This window comes from Pistacia vera, unplaced genomic scaffold, assembly GCF_008641045.1.
Source record: "Pistacia vera cultivar Batoury unplaced genomic scaffold, PisVer_v2 Contig359, whole genome shotgun sequence".
NCBI classification, from domain to species: domain Eukaryota; kingdom Viridiplantae; phylum Streptophyta; class Magnoliopsida; order Sapindales; family Anacardiaceae; genus Pistacia; species Pistacia vera.
Genome location: NW_022196178.1, coordinates 1,607,065 through 1,629,315, shown reverse-complemented (window position 1 = coordinate 1,629,315; position 22,251 = coordinate 1,607,065). Strand labels below are relative to the sequence as shown.

Genomic DNA, 22,251 nt, shown 5'->3' with positions numbered 1-22,251 from the left:
CTTTTAAAAATGGCTTTTTGTAAATGATGCTCTTTGTGTATAAAGACTTATTACTTATAATAAAGAAAAGTTTTGGGCCCATTTCTTTGTTATTATGCATGCATTGTACTAGTTTACAGCAGTTGTTACATAATGAGTATTTAGGCAACAAATAAGTATAAAGACTAGACATTAATGGGGGTAATATGACATTTTGCATTCTCATCACTTGCTGTAGGCGAAGACACTGCAGCAAGTTCATTGGACAGACCTACCAAAGGATTCTATATGGATGGTAACCTCAGTGTCTATGGAACAATCCTCTAACAAATGGTGGTACATGTGATCCTTAGACTTGAGATCACAAGAGCGCCTTGTGCACCGATTGGTGCAGTTTGACACTAGCCTAACGCATTCTATTCAGACTGTCAATACGGTGGTGATTGGCTGCATCGAGGAGTGTATCAGACTATGATGGATAGATAGAGGATTCATCACATCCCGGGTATGGGAGAATTTATCTCACGGTGCAATTCTGTATATGGCAATGACACTAAAACTGTGGCCACGTGGGATTAAGTTGTTGCTCTATCCAGTTTATAATACAGGTCATTGGTCCAGAATCTGAATACATAAATCGAAAGTACCCAAAGGTTGACACTATTTCTATGCCTTCGTCTCGTCAAGATAACGTATGATGAAAGGATCAAATTGTACGATAACCATATCGTTGATAGGTAGCTACTTTGCTGAATCTGAATCTATCGGTGGCCATAATGCCTTGCTAGGGGCCAATCTTGGTCTGTGTATTAGTGAGATGATTAGATTGTGTTAATCGTGATACTATACACTCCCGGTATGATAAGGAGCCTATGGGTCACACACATAGAAGCTAATTTAAGACTCAAAAAGAAAGAACGGCGTTTTCCATCTTTTTAGGCGAAAGGGTTTTGGTGATTTTACAGTGCAATTAAATTTGCTGAGGTCGTAGCCTTTTATTTAATTTGTTAGAAAAAAATCAATAAGTGAAATTACATTTGAATATGTGTTACATATATTTAAATAAATTATCATTATTGTTAATGTGTGCATATATATTAATTGATTTTAATTGAAAATAATGATGAATTAAAATAAATATCTAATTGGGAGTGTTTGGAAACATGGGTGTTTGGGTTGGAGCCCAAGCCTACTCCGTATGGACTAGGGAGTTTCCCATTTTGCCCTTGCACTTTCTTTAAAAGTTCATCTATGTCCCTTAGTCAATTACCATAATGCCCTCATATTTATTACATTCTCCATGAAATTCTATCTCTTTTCACTCCCCACAATTTCAACTAATTTTGAGTGAAAAGACAATTTTACAATTAATGCAAGTTTAAGGCATTTTCTTCACATTTTCTCAAAATAACTTTAACAAAAATCAACTAAGGGGTATAAAAACATAAATTAAATTACGTACCTCCATGTGAGTGTTACAGCTAGTTTCCAAATGGACAAAGATGATTATCGATCACAATCATGATTTGTATTTTGTCTCAATGGGGGTGCAGTGAGCTGGAAGAGCTCCAAGCAAAGCACTGTAGCAGACTCTACAATAGAGGCTGAGTATGTTGCATTGTCAGATACGGCCAAGGAGGTAGTCTGGATTAGGAAGTTCATCACTGAACTTGGTGTGGTTCCCATGTTTTTTATCCAATAGACATTTACTATGACAACAATGGAGCAATCGCTCAAGCCAGGGAACCACAGTCTCATCAGAAGTCCAAACACATACTCAGACGATTCCATCTCATTAGAGAAATAGTTGAGAGGAAAGATGTGCAGATCAATAAAGTGCATACAGACAACAATCTCGCAGATGTGGACAAAGCCTCTGTCGCAGCAGAAGCATGAAAGACACTTGAGATCATTTGGTATTAAATATATGAATGATTGGCTATAGTGCAAGTGGGAGATTGTTAGAGTAAATGCCATAGAAACAGTTCAGCAAGTGCTTAAGGGCAAGACATCAGAATTCTTTATGAAAGATGGTGTCCTCTATTTCAGGAATCGGTTGTGCATTCCTCCGAATGAGGAGTTGAAACATAAAATTCTTATGGAGGCTCATGACACACCATACACCGCTTATCCGGGAGCAACCAAGATGTATCAAGATGTAAAGAAAGGCTATTGGTAGTTAGGTATGAAAAAAGACATTGCAGAGTTTGTAGCTAAATGTCTAACTTGTCAGCAAGTGAAAGCGGAACACCAACGGCCGTCAGGGTTGCTTCAACCATTGAGTATTCCAGAGTGAAAATGGGAGAGCATTTAGATGGATTTTATCACGGGTCTCCCTAGAGCACAGAAAGGGTGTAATGCTATATGGGTGATTGTGGATAGATTAACCAAATCAGCCCATTTCCTTCCCGTAAAGGAGAGCACCAATGTAGATCAGTTGGCTCAGATTTACCTCAAGGAGATAGTTAGATTGCATGGTGTGCCCAAGACTATAGTGTCAGATAGAGATTCTAGATTTGTTTTAGCCTTCTGGACGAGTTTACAGAGGAATTTGGGTACCTGTTTAGCATTCAGTACTGCCTATCATCCTCAGACGGATGGCCAAACCGAGAGAACGAATCAGGTGCTCGAGGATATGTTAAGAGCCTGTTGCATGGATTATAGAGTATCTTGGCATGAGATGTTACCCTTAGTGGAATTTGCCTACAACAATAGTTATCAGTCTACAATTAGAATGGCGCCTTACGAGGCTTTGTATGGTAGACGGTGTAGGTCTCCGCTTCATTGGGATGAAGTAGGCGACAGATGAGTTGAGTACCGCTCTTGGGCCAGAGATGACTCAGAAACTGTAGAAGATGTGAAGTTAATCGAAATAGAAATAAACAAGCCCAAGATCGACAGAAGGGTTATGCCGACTTGAAGAGGAAAGAGGTGGAATTCCAAGTGGGCGACAAAGTGTTTTTGAAAGTTTCCCTTACAAGGAGTAATGCGCTTGGAAGCAAAGGGAAGTTAGCACCGAGATATGTAGTCCATTTGAGGTCGTGCAAGAGTGGAAGGTGGCCTACAGATTGGCACTACCACCTAGCATGGACGGGTGCATGATGTCTTCCATGTCTCGATGCTACGGAAATATGTAAGTGATCCCCTCCACATCCTGAGTGTGAGGACGTCGAAGTAACAGAGAATCTAGTATATGAAGAACGTTAGTTCAGATTTTAGATCGAAGGGTTAAAGAGCTTCGGAACAAGAGTGTTCCGTTAGTGAAGATCTTTGGAGGAATCACAAAGTGGAAGAGGCCACTGGGAAGTAGAACGGGACATGCAGAATCGTTTCCAGCGTATTTGTATGAATTCGGGGACAAAATTCTTTAAGGGGGAAGATTGTAACCCACTTGAGGTACGTAGTTATTGTTTTTTTTGCTCTTATTTGAGGTGGTTTTGGTATTATTGTTTGGTTGACCTTGATGAGGTTATGTTGAATACTTGCCCTGAATTGGTTGAAAATAGAATAAGTTCAGTTTTCCAAGCTTCACGGGCGAAGAAGAATTTCGCCGCGGTGAAGAGGTGTTGAGGCCACAGGAAACTGCTAGACAGTTTCGCCGGCGACAGAATCTTCCTCGCCGTGGTGAAGCGCACAAAATGTTTTGTTAGTTTTAGATATTTTCTTCCCTAAGGGAATTTGACCATCTCCCCTAATTAGCAGAAAAGTGGGGAGTAAAATGTAAGGAATTTTCATGGAGAAATAGTGCTATGGGGGTGTGTTTGTTAAAACCAAAGGATATAGATAGAATTCCCAAGGAGAGTAAGGGCAAAATGGGAATGTTGTGTATAAATTTCATAAAGGATAATTAAGTCATTGCAAACCTTCATTCTTCTTCTCCATCGCCATCTCCTCTCTGCTTCCTCTCAAATTCTCTTTCTTTTGATCAAGGAGTTAAGGGGCTTTTGGAGTAATTGGGGTAGAAAATCAACCTAAGGCATCCTAAGGTAAGGATTCTTGCTTTGGTTGGAAGCTTTGTGAGTTTGTATATATTGAATATTGAGGGTTTCGTTCTTTTGTTTAGAGTAGAGAAAAAGTCAAGCAAACCAAGTGAAAGGAAGAGGTAGTGAATCTCTCAACAAGAAGTAAACCCCAACCCAAGTTGAGATTTGGGAATTTTCTTTATTAGGGTTTTGATAGCACTATGTATGTATTTTATATACATGTATATGCCATGTTATGAGGCTTAAATAGAGATTCTAGTGCTTTGTGATTGTTTATACATTGCAAATATAAGAAGTGAGATGTGGGTTGGAAAGGTAATTTGAGATGGAATGAAGGGTATTGAGGAATCCTTTTGGAAGTGTCTTTCTTTGGAGGATATGTGGCTATGTGAGGGGTTTCTCCCCTTTTGGATGGTTAGAGAAGGATTTAGAATTATTGTTATAGTGGAGTTTTATTATGCACTTGAGTTGTTTGATGAAATGCCTAATAGAGGTTTGAGTATGAGTAGTGAACCTTAATTCTTGAACATTTCATGTTGGCATTTCACAAGTGCATTAGTGGAGATGAACCAACCATAGGCATTAATGTGCATTGAGAAGTGACCTAAGAAAGAGTAGGAAACTTTGGTATGCATGTCTCTGAGTAGAGAACTTTGGGATGCAATACTTGAGGGTAGAGAGAATGAGAAGTGCTAGAATAGTGAATGAGAAGAGTATTAGAAATGGGTGGATGCTTTGACATCACCCGACAGTTATGGAATCGGGTGATGCTTTGTGATCACCAGCCGAATAGCCATTAGAAATGGGTTGATGCTTTGTGATCATCACCCGAAGGTATTAGAATGGGTGGATGCTTTGTGACCATCACCCGGTTAGTTATTAGAAAAGGGGGTGATGCTTGTGATCCTCACCGTTATTTATTAGAGATGGGTTGATGCTTGTGTATAATCACCGACAGTGATTAGGGACGGGTTAATGCTTGGTGATCATTACCCGAAAGTCATGAGGAGCGGGTAGGGTGCTATGTGGTCTCACCCGATGTTACAAAAACAGGTAGGTGCTTGTGATCCCCACGGTGAGTCACATAGAACGGGTTGGCGCTATGTGAATTCCACCCGATAGAATGAAGAGTGAGATGGTGCTGTGTGAATGCCATTCGGCCGTACCTCCAGTAAGATGAGGCCATGACGTTTAGTCGGAAACAACAGAAAGTGTGAGGAAAGAATTAAGAGTAATACATACGAGGATAGACAGATAGAGGGTTTTACTTACTGAGCATTATTTTGTGCTCACCCCGTTATTTTCCTTTGTGGATGCAGGATCTAGGTGATGATGCAGTCGGAGGGGCGTCGGCAAGCGAGGAGCAATAGCTACACTATTTCCCTTGTTTTGTCTTTTAAAATGGCATTTTTGTAAATGACGTTCTTTGTGTATAAAAGACATATGACTTATAATAAACAAGGAAAAATTTTGGGCCCATTTTCTATTGTTATTATGCATGCATTGTACTAGTTTACAGCAGTTGTTACATTGTATCCAAACATCCCCTTTAAGATATTTTTTTATTTTAATTTATCGTTATCTCAATTAAATTCAATTAATATATATTTACAATATTGACATTTAACAATAATGATAATATATTTAAATATATGCGAACACAAATTTAAACGTAATCTCACTTATTTAATTTTAATATCAAATTAAATAAAGGCTACGACCTCAGCAAATTTAATTGCATTGTGAAATTACCAAAATACTCTTTCACCTAAAAAGACGAAAACGCCCTTCTTCTAAACTGGTTCTTAAATTATCTTCTATGTGTGTGTCCCATAGGCTCCTCATCATATCGGTAGTGTGTAGTATCGCGATTAACACCAATTAATCGTCTCACTACACACAGACTAAGATTGGCCCCTAGCAAGGCATCATGGCCACCCGTTAGATTCGGATTCAACGAAATAGCTACCTGTCAATGATATGGTTACTGTACAATCCGATCTTTTCATCATCTGTTATCTCGACGAGACCAAGGCATAGAAATAGAGTCAACCTTTGGTTACTCTCGATATTGTGTATTTAGTTACTCGATCAATGGCCTGTAGTGTAAACTGGATAGAGCAACAACTCTATCCCACTGTGGCCACAGTTTTAGTGTTATTGCCATTTACTGAATTGCGCCATGAGATAACTTCTCCCGTACCTGGGAGTGATGAATCCTCTGTCTATCCACCATAGTCTTGATACACTTCTTGATGCAGCCAATCACCACCGTATTGACGGCTCTGAATAGAACTGCATTAGGCTAGTGTCAAATTACACCAATCGGTGCACAAGGTGCTCCGGTGATCTCAAGTCTAAGGATCACATGCACCGCCATTCGTTAGAGGATTTGTTCCATAGACATTGGGGTTACCATCCATATGGAATCCTCTAGTGGGTCAGTCTAGTGAACTTGCCTACAACAAGACCCGTGTGTTGTACTAGGTTGTCACCAAACAACCTTGACAAGTGAGATCAATCACTGCCTTTCAACGGGGTCGTTCAACACTATGATAGCCTTACCGTATTATCTGTGCCCTTACTTAAGAATAATACTAGGGCTACAGACATTTGTAGAATGGCCACCGTATGTGCTCATAAGGTTCTCACTATCAAGATTTGAAACACTTGATACCTTTATTATGGTTATACCATTCTAAGGACATATATCAATACCTACAATGATGATTTACGCGATATAGTTAAAATGCCTTTTATTGATCAATGAACATTATTATAAAGAGTCAATTCTACAATAATTGATTGGCTTTAGGGCATCTGCTCTAACAATCTCCCACTGTAGCCAATCATTCATGTATTTAATACCAAATGATTTCAAGTACCTTTCATGCTTTTGCTGCAACAGAGGCTTTGTCAGTGGATCTGCAAGATTGTCGTCAGTATGCACTTTACTGATCTGCACATCTTTCCTGTCAACTATCTCTCTGATGAGATGGAATCATTTGAGTATGTGTCTAGACTTTTGATGAGACCGTGGTTCCCTGGTTTGAGCGATTGCTCCATTGTTGTCACAATAGATGTCTATTGGATCAACAATCGTGGGAACCACACCAAGTTTAGTAACGAACTTCTTAATCCAGACTGTCTCCTTGGCTACATCTGCTAATGCAATATACTCAGCCTCCATTGTAGAGTCCGCTATAGTGCTTTTCTTAGAGCTCTTCCAGCTCACTGCACCCCTATTGAGACAAAATACAAACCTTGATTGCGATTGATAATCATCTTTGTCCGCTTGGAAACTAGCGTCACTGTATCCTCTTATAGTGAGCTCATCTTTCCCTCCATAAACCAAAAACATATCCTTAGTCCTCTTCAGGTACTTAAGAATATTCTTGATAGCCATCTAGTGACGCTCACCTGGATTCGATTCATATCTACTACAAGTGCTCAAAGCACATAAGACATCAATCCGAGTACATAGCATGGAATACATGATTGTAATGACTCTCTTTCTAACTAGTATACTCATAAAATAAACAGTAAAACTCACTAAATATATATATTACGAAAATACACATGTAGATGAGTATAAAATAATGGACCCAATTTTATTTTATATATGCAAAACTATAAATAGTGTGAATAAATTTCTCTAGAAGCTCGACAGTGTTGCCCGACGCTTCCACATCTTGACATTCCAGCGACCGCATCTCATCTGCTACCTACAAAAACATTGAAAACAATGAGGTGAGCACTAATTGCTCAATAAGTAAACCCGCTATGCTACCGTTTTATCTCTGTTGCTCTTATTCTGAATTCTTTCCTTACATCACACTTTTCTCTTCTTCTCGATTCTTTCTTTGTTCTTTCTCTATTCTTTCTCTATTCTTTCTTGCTTTCTTTGCTCTTTCTTTCTAGTTCTCTCTGTTCTTTCTTTCCAATTCTCTCTGTTCTTTCTTTCTAATTCTCTCTGTTTTTTTTTTTTTTTCATTCTACTTCTCTTTGTTTTTTCTTCTTTCTTTTCTTTCTTTCTTATTCTTTTCTTTCTTATTCTTTTCTTTCTATTCTTTTCTTTCTTTCTTTGTTATTGTTCCCCATCGCAACATCCTTCTCTTCTCTTTTCTTTTTACATTCTTTAAGTAAAATTTCAGATTTGAATTCTTCTTTAAGTATATTTCTTTAGATAATACTTCTACCTTTAATTCTTTTCTTTCTTTTTCTTTATTCTTTAATATTCTCATCCATGTGTATGTGCATGGAATTATGGTCATTCTTTGCTATTCTTTCTAAATGCAAATGTGAGAATGTGAGAATGCATTATGGCATATAAAAATAATATCATTAGAGAACTAATATTTTCTACCAACAACATTCCCATACTTGAAATCAATTATAGATTATTAGACTACAAAATATTTTGAGGTAGTCATTCTGCATAGGTCATATTCAAGAAGGCATATCTCGAGTTATACACATCAGATTGCTACAATCTTAGTCTTGTTTTAAAGCTTAGAGACAGGGCTACAACTTTTATGTTTAATTCTCAACCCGATTCAATCAGTACGATACTCAAAAATCACTTAGAAGGTCACGGCTGTGACAGGGCAACCATGGTAACATGTTTTCTCTTAGGATTTTCATCAAACAACTTATGCACACAAACTCTAAATTGGCTACACTTCTACATCTTTCTTCAGCCACCAAAGTTGGGAGCAAAACTCCCTAAAATCAATACTAAACCTAGCCAGGAAAATACACTCCATAAATTCTACTCAAACTCTTTCTAAATTCAACCAAACTTCCATCAATCACCATACAACAAATTCCACTTCTCATGGCTGAATTCTAATCATCATAAATCATCAATCTCATCAACAATTCTCAAAATCATAAGCACACACATACATGTAAAAGTTCTCTACTCAATTGATTTCTCAAATCATAACTTGAGTTGGATTTACTTACCTTAGATGTGAGCAATCCAACACTTTAGTAGTCTTCTTTGATCCAACTCTCTTTCTCTTAAATCCTAGGAACATAAATCATAAGAATTCAACACTTTAAAAATTAAATCTCATATCTATAGCAAGAATCCTTACCTTTTGATGCTTAGGATCAAATCTCTACCAAATTCTAACCAAAAGCCCTTGAATCTTCCTTGGAAATTTGATGAAAAGATGAGAGAATTTGAGAGAAGAGAAGTGGCATGTGGGGTGTAGAGAATGAGAGGATTTGTGTGCTTGAACCCTTAATATCTCATATTAATATGCCTTCTTTCCCATTTTGCCCTTGCACTTTCTGGAAAATTCCATCCTTTGTCCCATAGTCATTTACACTAATGCCCTCATTTTTATTGCATTCTCCATGAAAATCTACTTCTTTTCACTCCCCACTTTTTTAACTAATTTTGAGTGAAAAGACCATTTTACCCTTAATGCAAGTTTAAGGGATTTTCTTCACATTTTTCCCAAAATAACTTCAACAAAATTCAACTACGAGTATAAGGGCATAGGTTAAGCTACGTAACTCGATGTGGGCGTTACAATGATGGATCCAATTGCTGATGCATATGGGATCATTTTCATCCTATCTCTCTCATCTTGTGTTCTAGGACACAATTCCTTAGAGAGATAAACACCATGTGACATCGGAAGAAATCCCTTCTTGGATTCTTCCATACTGAATCTTTTCAGTACTTTGTCAATATATGCACTCTGATTTAGGCCAAGCAACCTATGCGATCTATCACAATAGATCTTTATTCCAAGGATGTAGGCTGCTTCCCCTAAGTCCTTCATGGAGAAGCACTTGGATAACCAAGTCTTTATTGACTGCAAGTTCAGTATACCATTCTCGATTAGAAGTATGTCATCGATATACAACACTAGGAATGCCACTACGCTCCCACTCACTTTCTTGTAAACACAAGGCTCATCTTCGTTCTTGATAAAACCAAATTCTTTTACGACCTCATCAAAATGAATGTTCCAGCTCCTTGAAGCTTGCTTGAGTCCATATATGGATCTCTATAACTTGCATACCTTATCAGCTTGCCCATCAAGAACGAAACCATCGGGTTGTGTCATATACACATCCTCTTCAAGGTTTTTGTTCAGGAAAGCTGTTTTGACATCCATTTGCCAAATCTCATAGTCATGATATGCAACAATCAAAAGCATAATCTGGATGGATTTAATCATGGCAACCGGCGAAAAGGTTTCTTCATAGTCAATTCCATGAATTTGTTTGAAACCTTTGGCAACCAGTCATGCCTTATAAGTATGCACCTTGCCATCCATGTCAGTATTCTTCTTGAAGACCCATTTACACCATATGGGTTTTACCCTTCTGGTGGTTCCACCAAAGACCATACTTGGTTCTAGTACATGGAGTTCATCTTAGATTTCATGGCTTCAAGCCATTTAGCGGAATCTGGATATGATATAGCGTCTTCGTAGGTTCTGCGTTCATCGTCTTGGTAGACTAGTACGTCACCATATTGAGTCACGAGATAACCATATCTCTCGGGCTCATGGTGTACTCTCCCAGATCTACATAACTCCTATGCTACTTGAGGTGGTTCACTTTGATCCACAGCTTGTGGAGTAACCTCCTCATGATGTTCAACCACTTCCCGTGGCACATCATCCTGTCATTCGTCTAGTATATTTTGTGGTTCTAGAACTTCATCGAGTTCTACTTTTCTCCCACTAGTACTTCTTAGGAAAAATTCCTTTTCTAGGAAGACACCAGAACGAGCAACAAAAATTTTACGCTCTTTTGGGTGGTAGAAATAGTATCCTTTGGTCTCCTTTGGATAACCCACAAATATACATTTACAAGATTTTTGGCCTAGCTTGTTCGAAGTCAATTTCTTAACATAAGCTTCACAACCCCAAATCCTTAGATAAGATAGGCTAGGCTTTCACCCACTCCATAGCTCATTTGGAGTCTTATCTACAGACTTTGATGACACACGGTTCAAAATGTGAGTCACTGTTTCTAGGGCATAACCCCAGAACGATGTAAGTAAATCACTAAAACTCATCATTGACATATCCATATCAAGTAAGGTCATATTCCTCCTTTCAGACACTCTATTGTGTTGGGTTGTATACGGACGGGTGAGTTGTGATACTATCACACATTCCATCAGGTATTCAGAAAACCCTGAGCTTAAGTATTCACCTCCTCTATCTGACCGAACAGCTTTAATACTCATGCCCAACATATTCTGTACTTCATTCCTGAATTCCTTGAATTTATCAAAGGCTTCAAATTTATGTCTCATAAGGTAGACATAACCATATCTACTTAAATCACTAGTAAATGTGATGAAGTATGAATATCCACCTCTGGCATCAACTATTAGTGGACCACATACATCACTATGGATGATGCCTAAAAGATCAGTAGCCCTTTCACATTGTCCTGTGAAAGGAGACTTGGTCATCTTGCCTAAAAGGCATGACTCGCATACCTCAAATGACTGAAAGTCAAAAGGGACCAAAACTCCATCCCTTTGAAGTTTTGCAATGAGAGTCTTATTAACATGACCCAATCTACAGTGCCAGAGATATGTCTGGTTTTGATCGCTATGTTTAGCTTTCTTGGTTTCAACATTGAGAATATCTTTATTGTTTAAATCAAGAACATATAATCCATCATATAACCTTGCAATTCCAAATAGAATACCATTCAAACTAAAGGACAACAATTCATTAGATATCTCAAAATGATACCCCATATTATCCAAAACGGATACTGAAATAATATTTCTAGAAATAGAAGGTATGTGATAACAGTTATGTAGTTCCAATGACAAGCCCATAGGCAAACATAAACAGTAAGTCCCTGCAACCAATGCAGCCACATGTGCTCCATTTCCAACTCGTAGGTCCACCTCTCCCTTGGTGAGCACTCTACTCTGCCTTAGTCCCTGCACATCAGTACAAATATGAGTACCACATCCTGTGTCAATGACCCAAGATGTTATGGGAGAGAAGTTAATCTCAATCATAAATATACCTAAAGTCATAGCCTCTGACTTCTTCTTGCTTGTGAGGAAAGCCTTGTAGTGTTTCCTCTAATGGCCAGGCTTGCCACAATAGAAGCAGACTACTTTGCCCTTCCCTATGCCACTCTCAAGCCCAAGAGCAACATGTCCTTTGGGCTTCGGTTTGGGTTTGTGTTTGGCCTTGGCCTTACCCTTGCAGTTACCCTTTCCTTTACTGGCAGCAACCAATAAAATAGGCTTGGACTTCTTCAAGTCTTGCTCTGTAGTCCTCAGCATGTTCAAAAGTTCTGACAGGGTTTTCACGATCATGTTCATATTGAAATTCATTATGAACATTGCATAAGAGTCAGGCAAGGATCGCAAAATCAAATCCATTTGTAATTCCACATCCAACTCAAATCCCAAAGTCTCAAGTCTCTCTATGTGCTCGATCATCTTGAGCACATGAGGACCAACTTGGGCTCCCTTAGTCAAACGACTCCCAAACAGTGCTTTCGACACGTTGTACCTCTCATGTTGAGCATTTCCTTCAAAAAGCTCCTTGAGGTGTAGAATAATGGCAGCAACGTCCATATTCTCATGCTACTTTTGCAGCACTGGTGCCTTTGATGCGTTGTTACTACAACATGCAAATATAGCAAGTGCACTAGTCACACAAAGTGATAAAGTGATGAGTGAGTATTGTTCCCACGAGGATTGATTTCTTAGCACTGATTTTCCTATTTGTTTTCAAGTTGGATAAACCAAAAGTGTTTGGATTTATGGGAGAATCTAAAAGTAAATTGAAAGCAAAATCTATTATGCAATTAAAAGACTAATTGCTGAAAGCAAGATTAAAGCAAGAGTAATATCAAGTAAAGCAAATGGTTAGCGTTTTCACTTTATTAGGATCATATGGATTAATTCTACACATTTATGCTACTTTTACACTCACATGCACAGATTGTAAATCGAATTCCCTAAGTTGTAAAACAAACCTTCTCAGGCTATGAATTCCTACTTTTCCCTATTAATCTTCTGCACCCAACAAATTGAAGATTAATAAATCCAAGTTCATTAAGCTAATGGAATCCTAGATTGATTTCATTATTTTTCAAATATATCTCTAGCATTCAAAACAACAATGGTGATTACCCAAGAAGCTCAACATGATTCATTTCTCAATCTCATCATGTTCAACAAGTAAAATCAATAAAAATCAGAATAATCACACAATCTATGCAATAGAATATAAAAGCAACAATAATCAATTGATTAATCCATAGAAATCCGAATTACATCAAAACCCTAACCCAAAATGTGTTAGTTCATAACTAAATTAACACAAATAGCAAGAAAAACAGTAAACACAACAGTCAACATAGTGAAACAAAGAAAAGAGAGTAAAGATCTCCCCTATTTGATGAATCCATAAGGTTAATCTCCAATCTTCTCTTCAAATGTAAAAGCTACGCTAAATCAAATGAAAACCAGACGAACCTAGACGAACTCCCCTCAAAATGGCAAGGTTTCTCTTATATAGTTCCCCAAAAACCTAAACCTTTCCTAAATAAAACTGTGCGTTTTGGAGGAAACAAATTTCGCAGACAGTGCCATGGCAACAAGCTAAAGTGGAATCTCATGCCTAGCTTCTTTCACTGCGGCGAACCTTTTTGAAAAATTTTGAATTTACAGAATTGCCCTCCGCTTGCTTCCTTGCTTGAATCTTCGATCTCGATGCTTTCCCATGGGAACAAGCTTCATAGTGCTTCACTCCCGCTTCAGAACTTTCCCAAATTCTGAGATTCGCTTGCTTCTGGGTCCAGAAACTCCAATCGTCTCATATTTGCTCAAAATACATGTTTTGGCCTGAAATAGAAAATATGTGAAACTAAGTAGCAATATAGACATAAACGAACTAAGAAGTATCCAAAATCCGGTTAAAAAGTCTAAATAAAATAGTATAATCCTTGGATTATCAAATACCCCACCAAACTAAAGACATGCTCGTCCCCAAGCATCAGGTACAAACACACTACAAGAAAAATGACTAACAAACAAAAACAAAAAACAACAAAATCGAAAATGGAATAAGAAACATTAGACTCAAACTCAACACAACGAATGCCTAGAATTTATACAAGTCTCAAAGATTGTTGAAAATTATATACTAGAAAATGTTCAACACTCCAAGAAGATATAGTTGCATTGACTATCTTTCTCCATTGGTCCCCCGAGTAGGTGATCCCTACTTAGTCCACATTCCGACTTCCCGGATTATTTTATGTAGAAATCAAAGTTTATCAAATGGCGGCAGACTCCATAACCTAAGTATCGAACTACCTCCACTAATGAGGATTAGACATCATTAAAGATCAAAAGGTCTTTACGGGCTTGTAACGTTAGGCTCGGTTAGTGGGCCTCAAAGAAAAGGAAAGGATAAACTAAGCAAGAGAACTCGGTTTCCTTAAGCAAACACCAAGACTTATATCAACTTCCACTTTCTTTCTCAACCTACTCAAGATATCAACCATTTTATAACCCTCAAACATGTGCATCTTATTTTGCTTTTGAATTGCAATTCCGAATTCTCTATTTTTTTTTTTTTTTAACAACAATGGTCTATTGAGGTTAACTACCCCTCTTATTCTTCTTGCCCTACTCACAACCCCCAACTAATCTTTTAGTTCGAAGCTCTCACAAACTCTCTAAATCTCTTTGTGTTTGCATTAGGTTTAGAATTCTCTTAAAGGTTGCGAACGTGTTTAGGGTGAAAGGTTTGTGCATTATTGGTTGCACAAGAAAAATAGGACAATGATGATTTCATAAGGCTCAAATGGGTAACTAAGGATAAAATTCATGGTCGGCTGAAAGCTCAAACGTTCCAAAAAAAAACTGCATAATCACTTCCTTATAATGTCTATTCTTAGAATTTCACCTCAAGCACTTCTCAACTAGGTTTATAGTCCACCAACATTATCAAGACTTCACCTAACCGCATAAAATGAATCTAACCATGCCAAATAATGAAATGGTGGTTGAACCACTCAACAAACCTCAAGCTAAATTCAGTCAACCAACATAAACTTGAAGCAATGCTTAACATTTTCAACAATAAAATCCCAACAATCCTATTCGCATTATAGACTTTTGTAATTTATCATTGGCATAACATAAGAAAACATAAAACAACTAAACATAAAGAAAAATTTGTTCAAATTTTTCCTCCCGCCAAACTAAAGATGACATTGTCCCCAATGTCACACTATGCACAATTTAGGAATAGAAAAACAAAATTTACAAAGGTACGAGATAGTTCCCTGATTAATCAATGAAGTTGGAGTTTCACTCAATAGCATGCACACCCGTTCCTTGGCTTTCTCATCACCATAATCTGAAAACATTGAAATTCTATGGTGTCCATTGTGCTAGAAATTTCACTGACTAATATGAAAATATTAGAATCCTAATCTCACCCTTACAACTACTAAGAAGTTCAAACAAAATTAAACAATCCAAAACAAAAAAAAATTAGGTCAATGTACAAAATAAAAGACATGACAATTAAAACAAACATAAACTACAAAACGGTGCTCATGTTTCTTATTTGGCCTCCTCCTCTTCTTCAGTGTCTTCATCTTCTTCGGACCCCATCCATTCCACGGAATCCCAATCTTCCCATTGGAAGCTCGAAGTATCAATGTCGAGCTTGGTGCAGCAGTTGTGTTGCATATCATACATCATCTAGGTCTGCTCTGCCAGCCAACCTTGATGTTGTTCCATCCGTTTCATCTTACTACTAAAATCTGCTGCAGCAGCTCCTTTGTTGTGGATGTTAAATTGGATGATGTGGCAGTGCCTCTAGGTTCACTGTCTTTTGTTCCGGTATTGGTCCTTTACTAGGTGGACGCTCAAGATGCTGTTGTAGTAGTTGGTGTCGAGGACTAGTGCAGGATGGATAAGTGGCTCATCATCTGCCTTCTCGCTCTCGCTCGGTGCACAGCTTGGTGATGAGATGTGGGAAGGGGAAGCTCCCTTGCCCTGGTTTGGTTGCATGCTGTATATTAGTTATGATAATGTTTCCACATCCATTTTCTTTCCTGTGGCAATGGAATAAAGTAACAATGCATTCTCATGAGTCATTGTACTATAATGCGTCTCTAACATCATTCTCGTACACACAAAGTACTGCCACAACCTAGCCATGGTATCAAATTTGTTTCCTAATGGTCTTCCTTCCCTTCTTCAAAATCTCCCAGGGGTATCCGGTTTTGCTATGACCTTAAGTATCACCTCATCCTTAAACGTGTCTTCCTAAATTCCTCATACCATCACGGTCAATTTGAGGCAATCCGTAAAAATCATTGATCACCTTTGCATCGATTGGCACATCAATACACCTCACAATACATGCGAGGATCACACTTGGGGAGGTTGCATAAAACTCTCTCACTATCGGCTCTACGGCCGCATGTCCGAGTTCACCATAAATAACTCCCCATTTCTCCTTGACTCCACTATTCGTCTGTGGTCAATCCACGGTTGGCAATAAACCCCTTATCCTTCCTTTGGATTGCTCCTTCATATCATTGCCGAGCCTTTTCACAACAAATCTATTGTCTACCTTTTTCCCTTTTCCTTTACCCGGGAAGGTACCTTGAGCGGCATTTTTGGTTTGACAACTCTAATGTACCCCCAAACTAAGAATCTAACCAAACAATCAATGTTAATGCCCTTGCTACTGACCACATTACTCCTGCAATTACACCAAAGTTTCAAAAAATTTCACCTAGAACCCCAAACTAAGTATTCTCCCAAACTCAACAAACACTCCCAAATCGAGAACCCAACTCCTTAACACCACACAAATCAAGATCTACACTCCTTTAATCAATATCAATTCACAAACTTCACCAAAGATCCACAACTCAACTCATTCAAAAAATATTTCAAACCTGAAGCACACAAATTAAAATTGAGCAATTTAGATGTTGGAGAACAAGAAATCTTACCAAACCCACTATGTTTCACCACCGATTTCACCAATCTTGGTCCAATTGCAAGATCCCTAATTTTTGAAAACCAGGGTTTCCAAATTTTCTTCAAATTTTGCAAAAATCCTTGCTAAAATGAGTTGTTTTGGTGTTTATAAGGGTTAAGAGTGAGGTAAGGGATGGAAATTCACTGGAGAAACTCTGGATTGAAGGTGGAAGTGTTTGGCTCTTAGATGTGTTTTGAACTTTTTCGTGAAAACTGAAGAGTCGTGAAGCAGTATTTATAAAAAGCAGTTTTCGCCGCGGCAAAGTTCTTCATTCAATACACAATACAAACCCAATCGATGATGCGGCGAAGAAATTTTTTTGCCGCGGCAAAATTCCCTTCATTCAATTTCACTAATGTTGGAGTAGGTGCCCTAGAGCCAATCAATTATTGTGGAATTGACTCTTTGTAATAATGTTCATTAATCAATAAAAGGCAATTTTATTCTATATCGCGTAAATCATTATTATTGCAATATGTATTTATTATGTCCTTAAATGGTAGAACCGTGATGAGGGTATCAAGTGTTTCAAATCTTGATAGTGAGAACCCTATGAGCACATATGGTGGCCATTCTAGAAATTTCTAGCCCCAGTATTTCTGAAGTGGGCACAGATAATACGGTAAAGCTATCATAGTGTGAATGACCCTGTCAAAGGCAGTGACTGATCTCATTTGTCAAGGTTGTTTGGTGACAACCTGGTGCAACACATGGGTGCTTGCTGTAGGCGATTATACCATAGCAAATTCACTAGATTGACCCATCAGAGAGATTCCGTATGGATGGTAACCCTAGTGCCTATGAAACAAATCCTCTAATGAATGGTGGTGCATGTGATCCTTAGACTTGAGCACCGGAGCGCCTTGTGCACCGATTGGTGTAGTTTGACACTAGCCAACGTAGTTCTTTTCAAAGCTGTCAATACGGTGGTGATTGGCTGGATCAAGGAGTGTATCAAGACTACGGTGGATTGACAGAGGATTCATCACTCTCGGGTTGGGAGAAAGTTATCTCATGGTGCAATTTAGTATGTGGCAGTGACACTAAAACTGTGGCCACAGTGGGATTGAGTGTTGCTCATCCATTTTATAATACGGGTCATTGGTCCAAACTGAATAAATAATATCGAGAGTAACTGAAGTTGACACTATTTCTATGCCTTCGTCTCGTCGAGATAACGTATGATGAAAGGATCGAACTGCACGTAACCATATCGTTGACAGGTAGCTACTTTGCTGAATCCGAATCTATCGGGTGGCCATGATGCCTTGCTAGGGGCCAATCTTGGTCTGTGTATTAGTAAGACGATTAATTGGTGTTAATCGCGATACTATACACTGTCGACATGATGAGGAGCCTCTGGGTCACACACTAGAAGACAATTTAAGATCCAAGAAGAAAGAAGGGTGTTTTCGTCTTTTAAGGCGAAAAGTTATTTTGGTAATTTCACACGTGCAATTAATTGCTGAGGTCGTAGCCTTTATTTAATTTGTTAGAAAATTAAATATGAAATTACATTTAAATGTGTGTTCACACATATTAAATATTTATCATTATTGTTAAATGTTAATATATATTTAAATATATATATTAATTGATTTAATTGAGATAATGATGGAAATAAATAAATCAAACTGGGAGTGTTTGGCAACATGGGGCGTTTGGGTTGAAGCCCAAGCCTATTCCGTATGGGATTAGGGCAAATTGTTTTTACTATAAAAAAGAAAAGTGTGTTAATTAAAGGCAATAGAGTTTTCCTTTAAAAAAACACACACAGCCCCTTTTGGAAAAACACTCCCACAGCAGTAACAATTTTAGCCTAAAATCAATTCAATTGATTTTGTTTTTCTTCTTAATCTTGAAGCCAAAGAGGATCTAGCAAATACCTCTTTGGTTCTTTTTGAGATTGTCTTTGTGTGGACTACACAGGTTCGATCCTACACTTGGATCGGTAGCAAAACATTCGTCAGCAAATCTGGAGGAGCCTCCAACGTGTGTTTGTTTTTCTTAACTCATGTTTAATAGTTCTACAGATTCTTATTATTATAAATTGTAAAATTATACCCTTGATCTTGGCTCATGTAAACGATCCCTGAGTTATATTATTTTTGTTTCGCTGCGTATATGGGACCGTTTACTAACAGCTAAACCCTTTTTGCCGCGGCAAAAAATTCCAGAGAGCACGTCGCCTCAGCGAAGAACAATCTTCGCTGCAGCGAAGTTTGGGACTTTTCAAACTCCTCTTCTTGCAAAAATGTATTTCGCCACGACGAGAACTGGAAGTTTTCCTTTTTTCGCCTTAATACGATAATTCACCCGAAACACCCAAAAACACATGAAATCAAAATCATTCTAAATCATGAGACAACTAAACAAATTCAAAACAACAAACAAATGACAAAAAAATTAAAACACTTGGGTTGCCTCCCAAGAAGCGCTTGTTTATAGTCGGTAGCTCAACTTTCTTAAGTCCTCATGTCAATCCCGACCATCCAGATGCATCATCTCCCGAGCATTTTCCTTTCAATGAAGCTTCGCTTGACGATGATTTTTGAACTAAGAAATCTATCTCTTGGAAAGATACATGCTCGATCTTGATCTGTCTTGGAATGTAGTGTAACTTTCCGGGTTATGGTCCCCATCCTCGATTTGATTCGACTTGACCATGCATCCCTTAATTTGCGGATTAGAATTGTCAAGTTGGGAGGTTCCATTATTGACTGATCCACCGAGTCAATTTTTAAACATGACTCTCGCTTTGGTGGAACTTTCATCGACTCGAGGACATTAAATGTCACTTCTTCATCTTGCATCCTCATGATCAACTTCCTTTCTAATACGCTGATTAAGGCTCTTCTGGTAGCCAGAAATGGTCTTCCCAGGATGAGAGGAATCTCTTTGTCTTCTTCCATATCCAACACAAAGAAATCTGTCGAAAAAATAAATTTGTCCACCTTAACCAGCACATGTTCAACAATGCCCCTCGGATGCTTGATGGATTTATCTACAAGCTGCAAGCACACGGTCGTTGGCTTTACTTCACCAATTCCTAGTTTCTTGAAAACAGAAAAAGGCATAAGGTTTATACTTACACCCAAATCACACAAAACTCTATCAAAGGTGATATTTCCTATAACACAAGGGATAGTAAAACTCCTTGGATCCTTGAGTTTCGATGGCAGCTTTTTCTGTAGAATGGCACTGCACTCCTCCGTAAGCATCATGGTTTCCTCCTCTTCCAACTTCCTTTTATTTGACAAAATGTCCTTGAGAAATTTCACGTAGCTCGGCATCTATTGTAATGCATCTGCAAAAGGAATGTTAATGTGCAGTTTTTTAAATACATCAAGAAATTTAGTGAACTGGTTATCTTGATTTTCTTTTCTGAGCCTCTAAAGAAAAGGCACAGGAGGACTGTGATGTGCTAATCTTGGTGGTATCTCAGAAACTGGAAATTTCTCTTTCCTTTTCTTTTGTTCATCTTTCCCAAGACTAGTTGGTTTTTCTTCAACAATGATCTTTTCATCTACCTTTTCATCCGAATCTTTCTTCGCTTTACTTGGTGAACTCGCATCCTTCCTTTCTTTCTCAACCTCTCCCAAGACTGTTCCACTTCTTAATGTTATTACATTCACTTGTTCTCGTGGATTTGTCACTGTGTTGCTTGGTAGGGAGCCATGTGGTCTATCATTTAGCTTATCGGCCAATTGGCCCACTTGTACCTCTAAGTTTTGAATGGATGCCCCTTGGTTTCTGAAATTCACCCTGGTCTCATTCATGAAACTTGTGGTCTCTTGCATAAACTTTCCGAACATATCCTCCAATTTTGTCAATCTTTGCTCTCCCAGTTGATTGTTCACCCCCACTTGGTTGTTTGGCATCGTTCTTTGGTTCCATTGATTGTTCTGCTGATTTTGTTGATTATGATTACCTCAAGACAGGTTCGAATGATTCCTCTAACTCGGATTATATGTGTTGGAGTAAGAATTGTTTGGTTTCCTTTGATTTCCTACCAAGTAGTTAACCTGTTCTGATGATGAAGACGCTGAAGCAAACGTGTTCCCCACTTGGCATTCACTACTCACATAACTACCTGCACAAAATTCACAAGTTAGTTAATGAGCTTGAATAGAATTTACCTGCATACTTCCCAGCTATTTCTGAAGTGCTGTAAGTTGGGCTAAAATGGTCGTGTATGCTTCAACTTCATGAAGACCCATAGATTTCTTTGATTGTATCCTCTCATTAGGTCTTTGATAATTGTTGCTTGCCAAAACTTCAAGCAATTCATGAGCTTCTTTAGGAGTCTTATTTTGCAATGCTCCTCCCGATGTTGCATCCACCATGGTTTGCACATTAACCATCAATCCATTGTAAAACATTTGGACTTGCATCCAAACTGGCAACCCATGGTGTGGACACCTCTTTAGTAGTTCCTTGTATCTTTCCCAAGCCTCATATAATGATTCAGACTCTTCTTGGAGAAACGACGTGATATCATTTCTCATCTTCGCAGATTTTGCTAGAGGGAAGAATTTGGTTAGGAACTTCTGTGCTAATTCATTCCATGTAGTGATCGTCCCTAGTGGTAGTGCCATTAACCATCCTTTTGCTTTATCCCTCAATGAAAAAGGGAATAATCTCAATCTGATGGCGTCATCTGACACTCCGTTTGACTTGAAAGTATCACAAATCTCCAAAAAGTTTGCAATGTGCAGATTTGGATCTTCCTTCAAATCTCCCTTAAACTGTACCGACTGCTGGATCATCTGGATGATTGTGCGCTTTATTTTGAAAGTGTTGGCTTGTACTGCTGGTCTAGTAATACTTGACCCACTGCCATCCATCGTGGGAATTGAGAATTCCCTCAATGTTCTATTTTCTACCATCTTAACAGCTATGGCCTCTCGTTCTTTTCTCTCTCTGTTAAGTCTTCTTGCTGTTCTTTCAATCTCTGGATCTACAGGAACCACTGGCTGACGTCTCGCTCTTCACATAAACTACACAGAACGAGAGAAAACGTGAGATCACTAGCTAATAGAAAAGAACAAAAAAAATTAACTAATAAACAATTAAAACAAAAAAATAAAACTCCAATCTAGCTAACTCAAGAAAATTTCAATGTTAACACAAAAATCAATCCTCGGCAACGGCGCCAAAAACTTGATGCGTTGTTACTACAACATGCAAATATATCAAGTGCACTAGTCACACAAAGTAATAAAGTGATGAGCGAGTATCGTTCCCAC

General features: G+C 38.3%; 1 non-coding gene across 1 annotated transcript; it reads left to right on the top strand.

Moving 5' to 3' along the window:
* The first annotated feature begins 21,406 nt into the window (after positions 1 to 21,406).
* Positions 21,407 to 21,513, top strand: LOC116139817. Its single transcript, XR_004129516.1, has one exon. It is a non-coding gene; the product is annotated as a small nucleolar RNA R71 (small nucleolar RNA).
* Positions 21,514 to 22,251: the final 738 nt, after the last annotated feature.